Source organism: Choloepus didactylus, chromosome 1, assembly GCF_015220235.1.
Source record: "Choloepus didactylus isolate mChoDid1 chromosome 1, mChoDid1.pri, whole genome shotgun sequence".
NCBI classification, from domain to species: Eukaryota; Metazoa; Chordata; class Mammalia; order Pilosa; family Megalonychidae; genus Choloepus; species Choloepus didactylus.
Window position 1 is genome coordinate 179,597,909 of NC_051307.1, and position 7,657 is coordinate 179,605,565.

The following is a 7,657-nucleotide window of genomic DNA, read 5'->3' on the forward strand; positions in this document are numbered from 1 at the left end:
AGGATTGCTATAACAAATATCACAGACTGGCTGGATTAAATAGTAATTTATTATCTCACAGTTTTGGAAGCTAGTGAGCATTTCAAGGGGCAAGTACAGGCCTACCGCCACAGGAAAAAAGTAATGACAAAAATCCTCAAAAAAAAAATCAACCCAATAGCTAGAGGATAGCAATTTGGGATTATAAAATGTTCAACATAACTCTGTAACATTTGAGTAGGTGAGGATTTGATGCTCATACAAAATAAGGGGACTTCTTTAAGAAAAAAGAATACAAGTATATGAATTCAAAATAAAATACAAAAGTGAATATTTGTAGCAGGGAAAAAACACACACCCCCCCAACAAATTACTGGAGTCTTGGCAAGTCAGGTCCTTTTCTTCTGAGATCTCTTACTAATAAACCAGAAATTCTTACATGGAAATGATTCCTTATTGCAACCTTGCTCTCCCTTGCCACCCCCAGCAACACCCACTCATGAGCCTGTGCAAATGAGGGGTCCTGGGGCTGAAGTTTATTCAGCTTTTCAGTGAAACCGTCTCTACCAGTGACATCAGTTACCTGTCCTGCTCCTCAAATGGATGACTCCAAACCCCACAGAAAGAAGAAATCATACATGGCATACCTTGTTGAGAGAGACAAGAAAGTATACATTTTTAACATTTTCATTAGAAAGGGAGGAAAAAATTCCTTTTTAGAGTTTTTCAATTTTAAAATTATCATACAGTAAAATTGACTATGGGTGGGAGTACAGTTCTGAGAATGTTAACAGGTATAAATTCGTGTAACTACCACCACATTAAGGATATATAATAAACCTATCACCCCCTAAAACTCCCTCACACAAAGGTGTTGTGCCAATCTGAATGTATTATGTCCCCCCAAATGCCATTGTCTTTGATGTAATCTTGTGTGGGCAGATTTATCAATTTTGATTAGATTGTGATTCTTTGAGTGTTTCCATGGAGATGTGCCCCACCCAACGGTGGGTGATGACTCTAATTGGAAAATTTCCATGGAGGTGTGGCCCCACCCATTCAGGGTGGGCCTTGATCAGTGGAGCCATATAAATGAGCTGACAAACAGAAGGAACTCAGTGCAGCTGTGAGTGACGTTTTGAAGAGGAGCTACAGCCAAGAGGGACACTTTGAAGTAAGCACAGGAGCTGCAGATAAGAGATAGTTTGAAGACAGCCATTGAAAGCAGACTCTTGCTCCAGAAAACCTAAGAGAGGACAAATACCCCAACTGCAACTAAGAGTGACATTTTTGAGGAACTGCAGCCTAGAGAGGAACATCCTGGGAGAAAGCCATTTTGAAACCAGAACTTTGGAGCAGACGCCAGCGACATGCCTTCCCAGCTAACAGAGGTTTTCCGGACACCACTGGCCATCCTCCAGTGAAGGTACCTGATTGCTGATGTGTTACCTTGGACACTTTATGGCCTTAAGACTATAATAGTGTAAACAAATAAACCTCCTTTATAAAACCCAATCCATTTCTGCTGCTTTGCATTCTGGCAGCAATAGCAAACCAGAACAGGTGTATGTTTTAACATGATACCGAAAGAGCTAACTTTGGCTAGCTCTGCCATTCATTATTACAGATTACTTCATTTTCCCCAAATGATGGCCAAATGAGGTGCTACCATAACATGAATCCATGTTCCCTTACATAAATTGCAAGTAACTTTCAGGAACAATTGTCCAGAATATTTTCTACATTCCCTTTTCCTCTGGTCAAAGCTCAACTTCTCTTTTGACCTTACCTTTTCCAGTGTTTTTGTTTTTGTTTTTAATTTCTAACTTCCTTCTGAAGATGCTATCTTTAAAAAATACTGTGTTCCCCAACAAAATCAAATCAGGAACTCTAAGCTTTGGCCATGGAAAGAGACTGTCCAATTGGGAATAAATGTCAGTGAGCCAAGCCACCTCAACCATGCCCTCCTTTGCCAGCTTGCCTTTGGTGTCATCTTACTTTGGACCTGCTTTGTCACTACATACTGGCCTCAGGCACTCTGATCCCTCTGTGTCAGTCTGACCCAAATGTAAAAACTCCACTCTCGGATTCCCTAATTAAGCTAAAAACAGTATAACTAATACCTCAGAAAATCAAACAGGAAAAAATGTGTAAGTAAAAAAAGCATGTAACTCACAATGCACTGGTTTCTGCTCCTCCAATTGGTGGGCTTCATCCTGCTCTGAAAAAGTCCTGCCTACACCAGGGCAGCAATAATATATCAGGGTTAAGAGTTTGGACTCTGAAGGGAAATTACTCACGTTCAAATCTATACTGCTTACTAGCTGTGTGACCCTGGGCAAGTTACTTAACCTCTCTGTGCCTCAGCCCTCTCAACCTTAAAAGGGGACTATTAATAGAGAATACTTCATGGTGTTTTTGTGAGGAATATGTGGAATATGATGACCCTTTAGGATGGAGCCTAGCACACAGTTAGTGTTAGATAAATGGTAGCGCTTATTTGCACCTGGAGACATCAATCTCCATTCAGGTTCTGAAGGATGTACATCTTCCTCAGGTGACTGTTGACAGAAGTGATCTCACTTTCTAAGTGAAACTCCCTCATCCCTTGCCCATCTATTGACAGGAGGTGGGCTTCTCCCTAGTACAGTTCTATTCTGCTAATTACACTATAACCAACTGTAACATCCATACTGGATTTACAGAAGCTTTATGAGGAGAAATTTTCTCCCATAGATTTCTATATCTCTTCTCTTTTTTTGATAGGGAATTACCCAACTGCTCCTAATTGGTGTTCTTAATCCACTGCAGGAAAACAGGTTCCTCTTGAATTCTGCCATGCAACATTTCCCAGCTGAAATGTTAGACTGAAAAGAATGTGAACATTTTCTCTTGCCAACATTATATAGCCAGAGCTGTCTAGCAACCGTGCACTTGAACACAACTGAGGAGGATGTGTACTCCCAAGGACCTCTTTCTGCAGCCTATAAATAAATGTCATAAAGTCTTGCACTGTAGGTGAACCCACTACCCTTAGAGTAGAGGAGAGTCTGGAAATGACAAGGTTTTTATTGTTCCTCTCCTTAAAACAAGAAGGTCTGACATCTATAAAGGAGAGGATTACCACACACACACAAAAGAATTCTGGGCTTTTTTTTTCTGGCTCCACGAACACTTCATAGGCTCAGAAAAATTTTTAATGATTTATTTATGTCACAGGATGGGATTATAGGTCACATTGGATTTCCCCCTGCCCCCTCCATTTTCCCAGAATTGTGACTAAGTATCATCACTGAGAACAAAAGACATTGCCACATCAGAGAACCTGCAGAGAACTTAGGGCCAACTGCCTCCTTCACCCCAGGACTTGCTGAGAGGGGCCATGTTAGTGGGACCATCTCCTGCCTCCCACCCAGCCCAGTTATGCAAAGGGTGGCCTGAGGGGAGATGAGGAGGTTGCCATTTTGCATGGCTAGGTGGAGGTGAAGAATTTGCAAAGTGAAGCTTTGGCTCTCCTTCCCTCCTCATGCTTCCACACCCTCGAACCTAAGAGTGGTAGGACTTAAGAGAATCAGCTGTCATGTTTGGAGCTAGCTGACATTTTATTCTCTGCATAGCCACTAGATTTGCAGGCCTCCCTCTGTGCTATCCATCAGGGCTGGAAGAGAGGCAACGTGGCAGGTCCACTTTCAGGCATCCACACCTTGTGTTCCTGGCTCCCAAGAGGTAAGGAAGATGGGGCACATATATATATACCCAAATGCCCAAAAGATAGCCAGGGATGGAAGATGAGATCCATGGCTACGGTCATGCCCGAGACCTCCACAGCAGGTGCAAAGGTAAAATATCTCATTATTGAGAGCCTTCAATATACCAGGTACACTTATATATCATTTTTGCCTCATCCCCAGGTACCAAAAAACATAGAAGATAATTTCTAAAAAAAAAAAAAAAAAAAAAAAATCACAGCTTCAAAAGAGGACATGAAAAGAATATATAAAATATATTTTAAAAACACTGTAATAAGACCTGCCCACTGAAGAAAATAACTTTGGAACATAATGTGTTGCTCAGCGCTCCCTAGTAGCCGTTTGATGACTTACATAACAATCACTGTCCATTAGTGGGAAAAAAAGCCATGGTTCATCAACAGATGTAAACAAACTTTTCATGGGCCCTGAGTTCTCAGAATTTATCACCAGACTCTTGCTTATTGTAAAGGCTCCCCACAGTCGGTTTTTACAGGAAATGCAAAGACATTTCCCATGTATGTTTGGCAAAAGGCCCAATAAACAACAACAGGTCCTGAAAGAGCAAAGCTTCTCTCCTTCCCAGCCCAATCATCTAACCCAAGGATTGAATACAACTCACCTGTGGCTTGTTTCGGGCTCAACAATAATGACCTTTTCCTCACAAAGGAGCTCGTAAGCTCCAAGCAGGGCTTCCTCTCACTAATCCCCAAAATATTTCAATGAATTAGGAAATGGAGACCCAAGGTAGGATACTGCTAATTTAAGAACCATTTTAGAAGACTTGTGTTCACTTCATTCATTCCTCCCTCCTCCCCCACCCAAGCCTTCAGGAAAACAAAATCCCTGCAGAAAAGCAAACTTTAAAAACTCACAAAAGCAGCATGAAATGAGAAGGCAAAGGGCACAAACTGTGATGTGGAAATGCTTCTGAGTGTCTGCCGCCTTCCGCCCACCACAGCCAGGCAGGGAGCAGAGACCGGAAGGGAAGTAGTAGCTCATGCTGTCGCTATTTGTTTCTAGATGGTTGCCATGGGAACCTGCCTCTCTGCTTAAATGCTGACCATCTTGGAGCAGTTCCATCCTTATGTTTTCATGGCCCAGACAGGAAGTATTAGAAAGGCAGAATGAGGGACAGAGGGTCAGGACTGATGAGCACACAAAGCAAACAGATCAGATAAGACATCCCCACTCTATTGTAAGTCTCGAGAAAGGCAGAGGATATGTGGGCTTTAGATGCAGGTCCAACCTATAACCTGAAGCATATTCCTTCATTCATTTATCCACCTCACTCATTCTTACGTTCATTTAGTTTTTACTGAGCACCAAGTATATGCTAGGCACTATAGTCGACACTGGCTATGTAAAGATGAATAAAATACAGTTCCCACCCTCCAGGAGCTCATAGTCCACATAGGAGATATTTTCTCTCTCTCCTTCACACACACACACACACACACACACACACACACAATTAACCATAAGATAAAGTGATAAATGCAAAAAATAGATGTACATACAAAATACCATAGAATTGAAGAACTGGGGGCAATTAATTCCATGAGGATCCAGTAAGAGAAAGCTGTCTAGAGAGGTTAATATTTGAGTGGTGTCTTGAAGGGGTCTGTTAAATGAACATGTCCAGGCAGTATGTGACACAAGCTTCCATGCCATTTTACAAACAAAGAAATGGAGGCACAGAGGGATAAGATAATTTGCCCAAGGTCACAGTGGTGTATGGTGTTGTGCTCCTCCCACTGCTCTGGAAAGGCCAGATCACAGAAGCATGGGGAAAGAGGAGAGACGAGAGCTGAAGCTGCTGGAAAACAAAGGTCAGGGCTGGATTAGGATGTCTTCAAATGCCATTTTTAAAAAGTTTGAAGTTTTTTGTTTGGCCGTAAGAAGCCATCATGGGTTTTTTTTTTTTTTTTTTTTTTTTTTTTTTAAATCATCATTTTATTGAGATATATTCACATACCACGCAGTCATACAAAACAAATTGTACTTTCGATTGTTTACAGTACCATTACATAGTTGTACATTCATCACCTAAATCAATCCCTGACACCTTCATTAGCACACACACAAAAATAACAAGAATAATAATTAGAGTGAAAAAGAGCAATTGAAGTAAAAAAGAACACTGGGTACCTTTGTCTGTCTGTTTCCCTCCCCTACTTTTCTACACATCCATCCATAAACTAGACAAAGTGGTGTTTGGTCCTTATGGCTTTCCCAATCCCATTGTCACCCCTCATAAGCTACATTTTTATACAACTGTCTTCGAGATTCATGGGTTCTGGGTTGTAGTTTGATAGTTTCAGGTATCCACCACCAGCTACCCCAATTCTTTAGAACCTAAAAAGGGTTGTCTAAAGTGTGCATAAGAGTGCCCACCAGAGTGACCTCTCGGCTCCTTTTGGAATCTCTCTGCCACTGAAGCTTATTTCATTTCCTTTCACATCCCCCTTTTGGTCAAGAAGATGTTCTCCGTCCCACGGTGCCAGGTCTACATTCCTCCCTGGGAGTCATATTCCACGTTGCCAGGGAGATTCACTTCCCTGGGTGTCTGATCCCACGTAGGGGGGAGGGCAGTGATTTCACCTTTCAAGTTGGCTTAGCCAGAGAGAGAGGGCCACATCTGAGCAACAAAGAGGCATTCAGGAGGAGACTCTTAGGCACAAATACAGGGAGGCCTAGCCTCTCCTTTGCAGCAACCGTCTTCCCAAGGGTAAAACTTATGGTAGAGGGCTCAACCCATCAAACCACCAGTCCCCTATGTCTGTGGTCATGTTAGCAACCATGGAGGTGGGGTAGGCGAATACCCCTGCATTCTCCACAGGCTCCTCAAGGGGGCACTACATCTTTTTTTTTTTTTTTTTTTCCCCTTGTTTGTCTTTTTTCTTTCTTTTTTTTTTTTTTTTAACTTTCCCTTCTTTTTTCAAATCACCTGTATGAAAAAAAAAAGTTAAAAAGAAAACAAACATACAATAAAAGAGCATTTCAAAGAGACCATAGCAAGGGAGTAAGAAAAAGACAACTAACCTAAGATAACTGCTTAACTTCCAACATGTTCCTACTTTACCCCAAGAAAGTTACATAATATAGCAACATTTCAGTGAACTTGTTCCTACTACAACCATCAGAAATTAACAGACCATAGTCATTTCTGGGCATCCCCAGAACGTTAAATAGCTTATCTGTTCTTCCTGGATTATTGTTCCCCCTTCCTTAATTGCTCTCTACTGCTAGTTCCCCTACATTCTACATTATAAACCATTTGTTTTACATTTTTCAAAGTTCACATTAGTGGTAGCATATAATATTTCTCTTTTTGTGCCTGGCTTATTTCGCTCAGCATTATGTCTTCAAGGTTCATCCATGTTGTCATATGTTTCACCAGATCGTTCCTTCTTACTGCCGCGTAGTATTCCATCGTGTGTATATACCACATTTTATTTATCCACTCATCTGTTGAAGGACATTTGGGTTGTTTCCATCTCTTGGCAATTGTGAATAATGCTGCTATGAACATTGGCGTGCAGATATCTGTTCGTGTCACTGCTTTCCGATCTTCCGGGTATATACCGAGGAGTGCAATCGCTGGATCGAATGGTAGCTCTATATCTAGTTTTCTAAGGAACTGCCAGACTGACTTCCAGAGTGGCTGAACCATTATACAGTCCCACCAACAATGAATAAGAGTTCCAATTTCTCCACATCCCCTCCAGCATTTGTAGTTTCCTGTTTGTTTAATGGCAGCCATTCTAACCGGTGTTAGATGGTATCTCATTGTGGTCTTAATTTGCATCTCTCTAATAGCTAGTGAAGCTGAACATTTTTTCATGTGTTTCTTGGTCATTTGTATTTCCTCTTCAGAGAACTGTCTTTTCATATCGTTTGCCCATTTTATAATTGGGCTGTCTGTA

General features: G+C 41.5%; 1 long non-coding RNA gene across 1 annotated transcript; it reads right to left on the reverse strand.

Moving 5' to 3' along the window:
- Nucleotides 1-455: 455 nt before the first annotated feature.
- On the reverse strand, nt 456-4,365 carry LOC119527909. The gene is made up of 3 exons (XR_005215503.1): nt 4,351-4,365; nt 2,156-2,215; nt 456-626 (listed from the first exon to the last, which is right to left on the reverse strand). It is a non-coding gene; the product is annotated as an uncharacterized LOC119527909 (long non-coding RNA).
- Nucleotides 4,366-7,657: the final 3,292 nt, after the last annotated feature.